At 34.2% G+C, this 14,074-nt stretch overlaps 1 protein-coding gene across 1 annotated transcript in view; it reads right to left on the reverse strand.

Moving 5' to 3' along the window:
- The window catches only part of LRP1B (LDL receptor related protein 1B), a 1,896,287-nt gene that overhangs the window by 921,043 nt on the left and 961,170 nt on the right, over nt 1-14,074 (reverse strand). The gene's annotated exons all lie outside the window — the stretch shown is intronic.

The following is a 14,074-nucleotide window of genomic DNA, read 5'->3' on the forward strand; positions in this document are numbered from 1 at the left end:
TTTTTCTGTCAAACAATTTCATATATTTCCAAGAACTAAATAAAGGGTTTACACTATAAGATATAATTTGAGTTAATGGCAATAACGTCATTTTACAGTACAAGATGATTCTACTGACTGATGATCATTTAGACATACGATAATTTGGGAATTTACACTGGATTGCTTAAGGAAGATGCCTGGAAAAAGTCAGGATTACAATCTTGGTCTGGTACTGATAGGGCTTGGCTGTGTCCTCACCCAAATCTTATCTTGAATTGTAGCTCCCATAATTCCCATGTGCTGTGGGACGGACTTGGTGGGAGATACTGAATCATGGGGGTGGTTCTCCTATACTGTTGTTATGGTAGTGAATAAATCTCATGAGATCTGATTTTATAAAGGGTTTCCCCTTGTATTTGGCTCTCATTCTCTCGTCTGCTGCCATGTAAGATGTGCCTTCTGCCATAGTTGTGAGGCCTCCCCAGCCATGTGGAACTGTGAGTCCAATAAGCCTCTTTTTCTTTATAAATCACCCAGTCTCAGGTATGTCTTTATCTGCAGCATGGAAGTGAACTAATACAGGTATCAATTCAAAATTTATATCCTGCATGAGTAAACTATACCTCGGACCTATTTAATGTTAAATATTTGGATATATTCTTTAAGACCTTCAAAATTTGACATTATCTTACTATTTCTGTGGGTAAATTACATTAGACCTAATAAACAAAGTAAGACTTTGAAAAGCATTAACCTACCTTGTATTAATAAAATATTGAATTCAATTCTGGTTGTTATATAAATTGGGTGACAGAGAGTTTAAATATGGGTAAGATAATTATTGCTCTACAAAGAAGCGGAGTTGGAAGTGAAAGTTAGAGAGAAGTCAAAATCTTTCAAAGAAATTAATGATCCCATAATAAATAATCTACTGAAGAGCCATAAGAACTAAGCATTCTGTGAATTTTTTTTTCTTAGTTAGTTTCAGGTATAGGGATACAACTTAATCATCATTTGACTCTATAGTAATAAAAAGTTAACTAACAGTGGTAAAGGAATTCCCCAATTTTCATCAATGTCCATCAATGGTCACACTAAATAGCCTAAACTGATGAATAAAAAAGTAGCAAACATATGCATAACATTCCTTAAATAACAAAGCACTTTCATATGTTACTGTCTATAATTCTCATGGCTTCATAAGGAGAATAAATGAATAGATAAAATTGCTTACATTTTAAAAATGCTGCTTTTGAATATTAGAGAAGTGATTTTTCTTACGGTTTCATAAAACAACTAGCAGGGTATCAAATTAGAACTCAACCCAAAGTACTCTAACACAAATTCCATTCTTTTTCTCTGTAGTCATTATAATGATGTCTGTTTTGGGGTGATATTTCTATCTGTGATAGTAACAAACAGATCCTGCTGAAATCCAGATTTTGGGAAGCAGTTTTAAATCCCCCATAGTTCCATTGGACAGAAAATAAACTCTAAAATTTAGAAGATACAGAGTCACTCTAAGAAGGAGTAAGGCAATCAGAAATACAGCAGCAGCTGGTCCAGAATTCCTCTGCTGATTGAAAATTTCTTCTATAATGTTTTCCTACCTAACTACTGAAGCTACTAACCCTTATTTTTTAATTTATGTTTCACTAACTATCTCAATGGCGCAGGTTTTTAATCATCTTATTCCTCCCTCTAGCTTGCCAAACTGCCTTTGACTTTTCCATCTTTCTCAAGAATCCACCTTCTCAATAAAGCCAAAAAACAATAATAGGCAACGAAATACCTTCATTGATAGATAGCTCTCATTTAAAACAAATGTCATTAGGCAGAGAGACTGTGAAATGAACATAAACACCTAGATTAAAAGTAGCCAGAGAGCTCTAGTTGCCAGTATGTTTCAAAAATAATCACAAAATTGGGGAGTTGAAAGAAACTTTAGAAATCATCAGCCAAGAATTAACCAAAGTTACTCAAACACAGAACTGAAAGCCAAATTTTTTGACATAGGTCCAGGCCCTTCCCAATATACTAGGTTGCACTTCTAGTTTACCAAATGTCTTATTTTTGTTTGTTTATTTATTGGATATATCTGTAAACTCTTTAGAGGTGAAATATTAATAGAATTCATTAAATAACCATATGTATTACAAATACAATAAGAAAGGTTACCAATCCCCATGGCATATCAGGATTGCAAGCTATATTAGCTAATAATTTTACATCATTTATTAGATTTATATTTGTCTCTTAAAAGCTCATGATATCAACAATTTACAAGTGAATTAGTCACTTATTATTCTGCTCATTTAGGGAATGCATCATCATCCTCATCCTTATCATCATTCTCAACCATAATATGAAATTATGTTACTAATCAGTTAAAGTATAATTGAACCATTAAGGAAATCAGAATAACAATAGCATATGGGAAAACAACAATTAAAAGTTCTGTGTAATTTTTAGTATATGAATACATATGATTAAATTCATACTCAATTAAAAATATAAAATTATTTTAGTTGGAAATCCTGGTTAACTCAATGCTAGCTATAACAAGGTTGCAATATTTTCTTAAATGTGAAATGTGCTATTGTAGCTATTAGAATGTTTCCAGTTCAAGTCTTAAGCCATAGCTATTTCCAATAAAGTAAATCTCTTCTATACCTTTTATGTTCACAAGCTCCTTATGATGTTCCTTCCATTTACACAGGTACTACCCTAGTGCAAGCAACCTCTACCCATCCTACACTATTGAAAGAGGCTCCCCACTAATCTCCCATTTCCATTCCTACTTTTGCTTCCTTACCCCACGTACACTCTATTTTACCGTAACACCCCTTTCTATCTTTCTAGATTGTAAATCTACCTGAATCACTCCTCTGTTTAACCCAACCATACCAATGTTCTTCCAGCTTCTCAGATATGCCCTCTCTTTCCTTAAGGTGACAGACTTGCTCCCTCTCCATGCTTCTCCTGCTCTCTATCTACGTTCTCACTTTCCTTCCCATCGTTTTATTGTCTTTTCCTTTAGATAACATCTTAAATGTCCTCTTCTCAGTGAGGCTTTTTCTGACTAACATCTTCTCTGTCATTCTTTTTTTTTTCACATTTTAATATTTACAGAAGCATAATAGGTGTGTATATTTAATGGGGTACATGAGATATTTTGATATAGGCATATAATGCATAACAATCATATCAGGGTAAATGGGGTATCCATCACTGCAAGCATTTATCATTTCTTTATGTTACAAACATTCCATTTACACTCTTTTAGTTATATTAAAATATACAATAAGTCATTGTTGACTGTAATCACCCTGGTGTGCTATCAAATACTAGATTCTATGCAGTCTATTAAACTTTATTTTTATACCCATTAACCATCCCCACTTCCCCGTCTCCACTCTGCCATTCTTGACAATAACATATTGTTTATATTCACAGAGCATTGTCATAATTTGTATGTGCAGCTGTATTCATGTATGAAAATATTTACTGGTTGCAACAGAGTAAAGGATAAATAACATTCTTTTAATAATTTGTATAAGATGTCTCAAACTCTTTTGATTTAACTGGAAAACAATTTTAGAAAAATGTTTAGTTTTTCTGAAATACATTTTTTCTAACAGTGCAGAGTATTAGCAAATTCAAATATTATAACATAATATATTCATAGAACATGAAACCTCTATACTTCAGAAACACTAATTCTGTAGGTACACACTGAAATCTAGTTGAAACACGTTAACTTAGGAAACTGGTTGCTACTTATTTTTTACTTTTTTATTTTCTAACAGTTGATTAACTTTTAAACTTTTATTACAGTCTTAAATACAAGTTACAATAATACAAAAAGCTCCCATAAATCTCTCATTCAAAATCCTTGTTTAGTATCATTTTACCACTCTTTACCACACTTGTTTTATCATTGCACCCTCAAACACACATAAAATGCAATTTTAATAAAAATACTTAATGTATGGAATGCCTCACAAATATCATCTTTATGCAGGAGCCAGAAGAATCTTCTTTGTATCATTCTAATTTAGTATATTGCTGAAGTGGCAATTAACATTTTTAATTTTATACAAATATAGTTCCCATTATATTTTCCAATAATCGTGTCTATATAGATTAACCCAAAGAGGAATTGAGAAAATATTCATTCATTGTACATAATAAATAATAACAAAAGTTCTTCATTTCTTCTTATCAGGAGTGGTATTAAAGTACTTATTAATTAATATAAGATAGTCATCAACTAACCTAACAGGTACTATCTATATATGACCAATATATAATCATATAGGTGATATATATCATAAAGGTGACTTACAGGTGATTATAATATATATGATATAATCATCTAGGTGTTAATTCATCTTTACTTTTTAAAAATCTATGTCAGGGATTTTCATCATAGTTTATTTGCTGTCTCATATTCGAGAACTAAAATTAATAGTACTTATAATAAAATTATAATCATTTCAGAAGCTTTAATTCATTGGATTTTTTACAGTAATCATTGATAGAACTATTATGAAGTGAGAAAACTGTGGTTTTTGGTGATTAATATATATTTACAATGTAGTCAATAAGTGGTTATGCTGGGATTCAAATCTAGGTCTGCTGGATTTGGAGTACATGCTTATAACTTTGATACAACTACTCTGTGCTAGATGATTCTCGACAAATAATAGAAATAAAAACGAAGATGTACCTATTAAAACGGAAAGTACAGTATAATAGTTTTCAGACAACAAACAAGTTGCTAAAAGAGAAGCGATGGGAATCAGGGTATATTAAGAAGACTAAAACAGAAATCTCAAATGGAAAATGACAAAGACTACTTCAGCACATTTTATCTATAAAGTCAAGTGATATGGCATATTTTCATCTGGGTGGGCTAGTCTATGTTTCAGCAATTGCCATTAAAAATAAATGTCTGATTCAGCATCCTATTTTACCATAAGTTTTCTGATAGCCTGTATCTATTGTCAATGACGTGCATTAAAACAAGATTGTTTTCCATCTGCCTGAAAGTGAAGCAGTGGTGTCTATTATAACTAGGTTTTGGGAGAAAATGAGTCTGTTACTTAGAGCAGTAGAGTGCACTGTGCAAGACAGTAAACTATTAAGTAATCACACTCAGTCACTACTGAAATTTAAAATCCTGAACCACAAACTGAGAGAAAATTTTGCAATTCAGTTTGTCAAAAGAAAAAAGACCATGAAAGAAAAATAATTACAATAACAGTAATAATTTCAAGGATGTCTTGCTCCAAAATAGCAACTTACATTTGTATATTTTTATTTTAATTAAATTAAATTGCTCCTGTCCAGAAATCTATAATTCTAATCAGGAACCCTAGAGAGAGGTTTTCTGGGTTCAAACCCTGACCTCATTTACTTGGTGAAATGTGTGACATGTAGCAAGTACTTTACCTTTCCCCACTTCAGTTTCCTGTTCTGTAAAATGGGTACAATAAATACCTATCTCATAGGCTTTTGTGAAGATTAGATCAATAATACAAGCAAAGAGTTTACAAAAGAACACAGCAGATGGAGTAAATGCAAGCAATAAGGACAAATGTGGTACTCAAGGGTTTTTTTGGTCATAAACATTTATTCCTAAGAGCAAAGTCGGTTAGAAGAGATGGGACTGGCCGGGAGTGGTGGCTCAGGCCTGTAATCCCAGCATTTTGGGAGGCCAACGTGGGTGGATCACCTGAGGTCAGGAGTTTGACACTAGCCTGACCAACATGGTGAAACCCCATCTTCACGAAAATACAAAAATTAGCTGGGTATAGTGGTGGGCCCCTATAGTCCCAGCTACTCGGGAGGGTGAGGTAGGACAATCACTTGAACCTGGGAGGTGAAGGTTGCAGTGAGCCAAGATCATATTGCACTCCAGCCTGGGTGACAGAGCAAGGCTCTGTCTCAAAAATAAATAAATAAATAAATAAATAAGAGATGGGACATATGTAAGTAAGGAATAAGAAAAAACTTCTTCCAATTAGCATCAAGTTTTGAAATTTTGTGTTATCCCCCTAATGTAAAATTGCTAGAGGTGTCCCAAAATTCCACCAATGGCTTATATCAGAATGTTTTCCATGATTTCCATGATAGGTACAAGTAATTGAAGTGAGGAGAATCACACTGTCACGGATCCTGCACTGCACGATAAAGTGACATGAGATTTTCTAGAAATTATGAGGGCAATAGCGATAGAATTAAACAAAAGTTTGAGACTTCATCACTTAATGTATCATAATGGACAACTGGAAGCAACCAGCCCAATGTCAGTAAGATTTAAACACAGAAATGGAGACAAGATTTGACAACAGGTATACACAGAAAAAGATACGGCTCTCTCCACTGCACCTCCCCCATCTTAACCAAAAAAAAAATAGAATTAATCTGTTGCTACTTTAGCTCATGATGTTATTGATAGCATATTCATGAGGATTTTTACCAATTATGAAAATTCTTAATTATAAAGTACCAATATGCAGTTTGTAAATATGTCTACATCCTCTCATAGCTGCCAAATTGTATATAGCAATGCAATTTCATGGCGTGGGGTTAGATCTTCTCTTCCATAATTGTGCTTCTGAAAATCTCCTATGTTCTTATAAAAAGGCATGAGGACTAAGTTAACCCAATGATTCTGAAGTGATAGGAAATGATAGATACGATAACAAACTCACATAAGTCACTTTTTTTTAATAGAAACCTGCCCTTTTTTGGGGCAACCAAGCCACCAGTCCTAGAAATGAAAACTGAAGAGGCATTTTGTATTGTGTGAGAGAGTCAGCTAGTCCTTACTTTTGGCTAAAACGTGGCTCGCTCATGGCTCTACTTTCTCTAATAATCCCCTCGTTGTTTGATTTCTCTCATTCTGGTCTTGTTGCCAGCAAGGTCTCACACTGAGCTTTAGCTGTGTGGAGAAAGCACGGTTATGGGGCTATTGGTACTTTCTAAAACTATTTCCTTCTTACACTGTGACTTCAGTAGTGAGAAAAAGTGCAGGCAAATAGATCTACTTTTCACTCTGAAAGAAATGGCAATATTTACCCACTTCCTTTTACTTAGCCATTAGAAGCTGTTTTGTATTTAAAATTGAGAGTGAATATGCTTCTCAAATGCCGTTTATTAACAAGGGCTGACTAGGCATGGGAAAATAGAGACCCTTCATTACAACAATGGTAAGAAATGCATGGGGAGACTTCTTTCTTCTATCCTTTTAAGGGATGCATTCAGGGAAACCACTCAAACACTCTTGAATTATATCCCTGTGGCCTTAAAGAGTTAAGATTACTTTCTAAAGGTGTTGCATTTTCTATTTAGGAAGTGGCTGAGGCAAGAAAGAAACAGGCTCACCTAGAATTCATAGCTCAATGATTACACAGAGAGTACAGAATAAATGTATTTGTGAAATTGGATTGTAACTGAGTGAGAATGTGGAATTTCTGGATGTCAATATAAAGCAGAAAAGATATTTTTATTCTGAAATTAGTCATCTGTTTCCTGATTGATCCACAATTATAGTCGTGCGCTCACTCAGTTTCTTTTTTCCTTTCCTTAAAAAAATAAATAAAACTAGTAGGCTTTATTTTTTACAGCAGTTTTATGTTTATGGGAAGCTGAGTAGATGATATAGGGAATTCCCATATACCTCCTGTCTTCCTCACTGGCAGTTTCTCCTATCATTAAAATCTTGCCTTAGTGTATTAACACTTGTTACAATTATTGAACCAATGTTGATGCATTATTGTTAACTAAAGTCCATAGATTACATTGTTTCACTCTTTGTGTTGTATAGTTCTGTGGGTTTTGATAAATGCATAGGACATGTACACATCATTGCAGTATCACAGAGAATAGTCTCAGTGCCCTAAAAATTCTCAGTACTCCACCTATTCATCCCCTTCCCTCTTCCCCACCCCAGTCCCTGGTAACTGCTAATTTTTTACTTTCTTTGTAGTTTTCCCTGTCTCAAAATGTCATATATTTTCTTCCTTTAAATTTTTCAGCACCAAATTCTATGTGTCATTTCTATTCATCTTCATGGAGCTGATACAAACTTAGAGCTGTCTCATGTTAAGTTATAAAATTCTCACTTTGCATATTGTCAAGTGCCATTTACCACAGGCTGATATGCAGTCTTCTGGATGAATGCTGGGATACCGCAAAACTTCCAACCATCTCATCATAAAACCTCCCAGCTTCACCCAGACTCATCGTGGCTGTGGTGTAGCAGCGTAAGAATGTAGGCTGTGGAGTGACATGGCTTGAGTCTGAATCCTGACTGAAACATTTACTCGCTTTTTATACCGTGGGTAGGTAATTGCACCTCTCCAAGCCTCATCTTTAAAAGGGAATGATGCTACTCCATACCTCACAAGAAACACTGTGAAGATTGCATGGATCAATGTGGAAGAAATTCTCTGGACAATGATTGGTTTAAATTAAACAGTCAGTAACACCACTCTTCAGATTATTCTCCTCCTTTTTCTCTGGCTGTCTCTTAAAGAAAATGGACCCAATCAGAACTATAAATTCACATTCTGATGCAGCACAAAGTGAAAAGAAAAAAGATAGGTAATGCAAAACTAGTTCATTGACTCTACTTCTCCAAACACAAAACACTTCGTGTTTAGATAAATGACGGTAGGGTGAAAAGATGTTCTAGGGTACTCGATATCACATATGAGAAGATGCTCAATGAAATAACCTTTATCATGAAATATTTCACATAGCACAGATGAGCTTCCCATGCACTTCATGGGAAGTATTCACCATCAGTTCATCCAGGGCAGGAGGCAGGCCAGGATGCTCCATGAAGTATTGCATTATAACACGGTCTCAGCTGGCCTGTGTGTACTTCTACAACATGAACCCTCAGAATATTCCTTATGACAAAGACATAATGCAATGTTCTTCCCATTTTAAACCTTTAATAAGACCACTTTCCGGAAAATGCTGCAGCTCAGATACGTTATGAAAAATGCTATTAATTACAGGTATCTGAGGCAAGGAACTGTGATCCTTTACATTTACTCATAATCTTACTGGCTAAAATGAATATTGTTATTTGGGAAAAAAGAGAATTTGGTTTTAATCACAATCATACTTTAGCCTTTAATCCCACAGATTACTGAACAAGTTTTATGAGCTGTTGATATTCACTATCAATAGCTTATTCACTATTTTTATCTTAATGTAATTAATTTTAATAAAATACACAAAATCATCCTTTAAATCATGCAATATTAAATTGGCTGATAAATAGAATCTGATATATATATATATAAGTCTGTGGAAAAATAGACATTATAAAACCAGGAATGACTTGAAATAGATTTTCTCTACTAAGCAACCTGGAATTTATCTATTATGCTGCTTATCCTATGTGAGTACTTACCTTTGAATAATAGAAACATACATAGATCCAAAAAGGAAGAGGATCTAAAGAAGGCAGACCTTTCATCCAATAGTTCTATTTTCTAACTAAAATTTCCCTTATTTCCAATTATCCAAGCCTATGTCTTATTTATTGGGATGTGACTAATGATTCCTAAAGTATTATTCCCTCTGGAAAAAATTAGAGATTTCTCTTTAAATTTAGTATGCTTTAAAATTAAAAAAAAAAACCCACACACTTTATATCCATAGCTTCAATTACTGCTTTGTTGAGGTAAGCATCACCTTCACTGATATTATTGATGTAGTTGTCACTGCCATCTTTGTTGTCATCATCATCACTGCCATTACCATTCTTATCTAGTATTTGCAGGGCTTTGATAAAAAACCTCAAAATATCCATTAGGAAGAATGTAATTTTGTACTCATGCAGTGCACATCCCACAGCAAACATTTTCATGACATTAATTCCATACACCTCTCTTCCATCCTCACATAAACCATCTTAGTTTTGCTTTTTCCAACTATTTTTCCTAACATAAACTTGACTATGCTCAGATAGCCATCATTTCCCTCCACAACAAAAGCACACATGACTTAAGAGAAATGGAACCCACCTCCAGATTGTGGGGTGAACTCTGCTTAATCCAACCCATGCCACACATGGCATTCCCTCAGCAACTATCAGTGCTCTAGGGATGACAAAGCAAACTTATTTGGCTCTTTCAGACTTGAGTGATATAGATTAATAGTCTATATTGTGGGGCTAGGTTTCTCACTTGTTCCTCCTGCATGTCAATAAGGAAACAATTGTCTTCACTTGGTGTGGGTAGCAATCTTATGCCCATGAATTAACAGGGTCATAAAGTTGGGTAAGATAATTAGGATGTAGCTGAGGATAGAACAGAAAAATAGAAAAAAAATGTGGCTCTCTGATGATGTCATTGAAGCACCAACTCAATTAATCTTGACTGCAATTAAGTTTGCTCTTCTCTGTTCTTCCTGCTATGTGAGACAAATTTACTTATCTCTTAAGCCAGTTAAAGATGAGATTCATGTTAGTGTCCAAAGTATTCTAAGATATACTATATTATACTATGTTATATAGTTAACATATGGTTAACTAGTTTGAAAACTTTCAGAAGGCAGGAATATTTTCTTTGTATGTTTCTTTTTAATCTCATTTTATTCCTCACTAAGCCAGATTTAGGAAGTATAAAGATTTCCTAGTTTGGTTGTGGATGACATTACCATGGCTATATTCAATCATTATGAAGATCGATCGCAATGGCAAAAATACTTTTGTTTTTGCCAAAAGGCACTGCATTATTTTAACATTCCACTGGGGTACATTTTATCTGTAGTTAATGGGTTTACCTCTGCACAATTTTTACCTCCATTCTTACAAAGACAATTATATCACTAAAATCAAAAGAAGACCAAATACCTTTAACATTTGCCTTTTCCTTTTCTATGACAAAACAACCACCACCACCACCACCACCACCACATCATCATCATCATCTGGAGAAGAAACCAACTTACATCAGAAAACATCCCCTTAACCGTAAAGTCAGGCCAAATTCTTGCAAGTCAAACCACTAAGCGTCTGGGGCTCAAGGGAAAAATATCAATTTTGGTTCAATATCCTGCAAGGCTCAGCAGTCAAGCAGAACGAATCACAGCAACACAAAAGCTGAATGTTGGTTTTTCCTTTTTTTTTGGTTGAATGTGATTATATAGCCTACAGTAAAATCTCAAATTTATGTTATATATTAGAGAGTGGTAATGTATAAGCAGAACAATGTCAAGTATTTTTATTGTTTTTAATTTTTGTTCTTTGTGGTGTTTACAAACCAAGATTCTTCCAGTTTTTGAAAATAACATTTTGTGCCTGATCCATTATTTAACTCAGAATTTTGAATAAATCACTGCTTAGTATTTTGTTTGTTGTTTGGAATGTTGTGGATTCTTTGTAAACTAGAATAACCGTATCTTTTCATTGTAATATTTAGTATTTCTTGCATAACTCCAAGAGTTCATTTATTTACCCTTGATGCCCTGATCACACCTGAGTGATACAAGAATGTTGTCCATGTACAGTCCTTTCAAAAACAGGACTAATGGCTCATATCTGCTTGTTTTCATAGAACTCCATAAAAAAAACTAGAAATAATTTTAAACCACTTGAAAATATAAAATTATTCTTTTATGCTATTGGCACAAACACTTCAAATATGTAAGCTATTCTCCGGCAGAAAGTAAGAAATCTTTCAAGGTCACTTGAGACTCATTTTATAAGTGAAACAATAACTTACTGAATATTACCCAAGTGGTTTGGAAATGTTCATATAGCTTCCAAAAGTGCTGGAGAATATGACAGAATAAAACCTGCTATCAGTTTCCTAAACTATGTCTTTACAAATAAAAACAGGGATATGAGTGTGTTATCCAGAATGCTCCCACCCCAGCCTCTTATCAGTATTTTATAAAATGTTACCAAAAAAAAGAAAAAAACAAAAACAAAAAAACAAAACAAAAACCCTGTCATTTGTCTTGAAAAGAAATAAGAAAAATATTCCTCAGAATAAGTTTAAACAACCTTGGCTAAAAGGAAATGGAGGAGATTTCTTAGAAGAGGGAATGAGATTTGGAACAAATAATATTTGTTCACATTTTGAACAGGCTTATCTAAGTGAAAAGAGACCCTTCACTGCCTAGGAAGAACAAATAAAAGATAAGGAGTAGCAGATAAAAAAGGACTGCCATGGGACCGTGGTGGCAATAGATGTTGTTAGTCCATAACTGATTTTTCTTTCTTCACATTAGCCTGGCCCCATCTTCATGCTCATGTCCCTCTGTTTTTCATTTGTTAATGGTAAAAATTGTCTAATTCCATGTGGTTGTCTTATTTAGGTGGGCATGTACTCCAGTTCTGACCAAGAAGACATGAGAGAATGCCTGATTTGGGAGCTCTTGTACACTTAAGAAACAGTACTGTTTTTCAACTGAATATCATGTTTCCACACAGGATCCCTGGAACTTCAATAGATATCTTATGACCATAGAGGAATTAGCCTGAAAAGAATACGCTAAAGATCACATTACAGAGCAAAGAAATAGAAAAAAAGGAACCCAGGTCCTTAATGATATTGTTAATCTACCAAAGTAACCAAATGATATGTAGTTGTTTTTCTGTTACTTTACCTATTTGAGTGGACAGCCTTAACCAGTGTTAATTCAGAGAAGAAATCCTTATAGGTAGTGACTAGAAGATGAGAAGGACACTGAATACTAGAAATAGAGTTGTGCACTCAGTAATTGAGAGAGAGGTTTAACAGACTTTGAAAATTTATAGAGTAAAAAAAGAGAGGAAAATAATGGCAAAGAGAGCAAGTAGAAATGTGGAATGTTTTTGCATTGTGTTGACTTTATGAATAATATGAGTCAAAGAGCGCAGTGAGAGTCAAATCAATTTGCCTTCCATTTCCACTAAAGTATTCACTGTCCTCAATCTAGATTTTTAAGTAAGGTGATAAATTATTTCATCACTTAAATGATATGTGGTTATCTTTCTGTTACTTTACCTATTTGAGTGGACAGCGTTAACCAGTGGTAATTCAGAGAAGAAATCCTTATAGGTAGTGACTAGAAGACGGGAAAGACATTGAATACTAGAAATAGAGTTGTGCACTCAGTAATTGAGAGAGAGGTTTAACAGCCTTTGAAAATTTATAGAGTAAAGAAGAAAGAAACAAAAAAATGGCAAAGGGAGCAAGTAGAAATGTGGAATGTTTTTGCATTGTGTTGACTTTATGAATAATATGAGTCAAAGAGCGCAGTAAGAGTCAAATCAATTTGCCTTCCATTTCCACTGAAGTATTCACTGCATATAAACCACTCCAAGTTCCCCTGTTGTATTCCCAGGCTAAACACATTGTAATAGAAATATAATTTATAACTAAAAGAGACACTAACCAAAGGTAATACTATGCATGAACTGCCACTTGAAGAAAGGTCCAGAGAAGAATTTGGAAAGAAGTTGAACCTTAAAAAAAATTTAATTAATGAGAAGAATGTGAGTCCTATATAAAACAGCTAACATGAATTTATACCTTTGAATGAGCCTTTGAACCGCTAAGTTCAGTCAAAATTAGTGCAGACCAGGAAACACATACTTTCACACCCATGTGATCTTGCCTATTCACATCAGCAAATCCTGAAAGGAACTTGAATTTGGGAAGTGACAAGGGATTACTTTCTTGGAGCTCTTAGTAAATTGGTCTAAGATAGGCAGATAGCTGCTGCATAGTTAATTCTCCATGAACTTAACTACCACCAGAAGTGTTACTCATCCAAAAAAAGATAGTAGGAGGGTCAAATAAGGAATTGGGATACATAAAAAATATTTAGATATTTAATAGGATCTAGACAGATGAAAGAAACAAAATGTTACATAATACCACCCACTGAATCTGTGGGCTATAGATAAAAAAGCATTGGTAGGTTTTAGAATAATTAATACAAATTTATAAGCATAGGGATTTTGTCATTATGTTGCATCAATACCCACTGATTAAAAGTGGGCAGATAACCCCTTGATACCTCCCATCCTACAGGTGAATGCTGAGGTCAGCTAACCTGAGTACTGCTT

Source organism: Pongo pygmaeus, chromosome 11, assembly GCF_028885625.2.
Source record: "Pongo pygmaeus isolate AG05252 chromosome 11, NHGRI_mPonPyg2-v2.0_pri, whole genome shotgun sequence".
Lineage (NCBI taxonomy): Eukaryota > Metazoa > Chordata > Mammalia > Primates > Hominidae > Pongo > Pongo pygmaeus.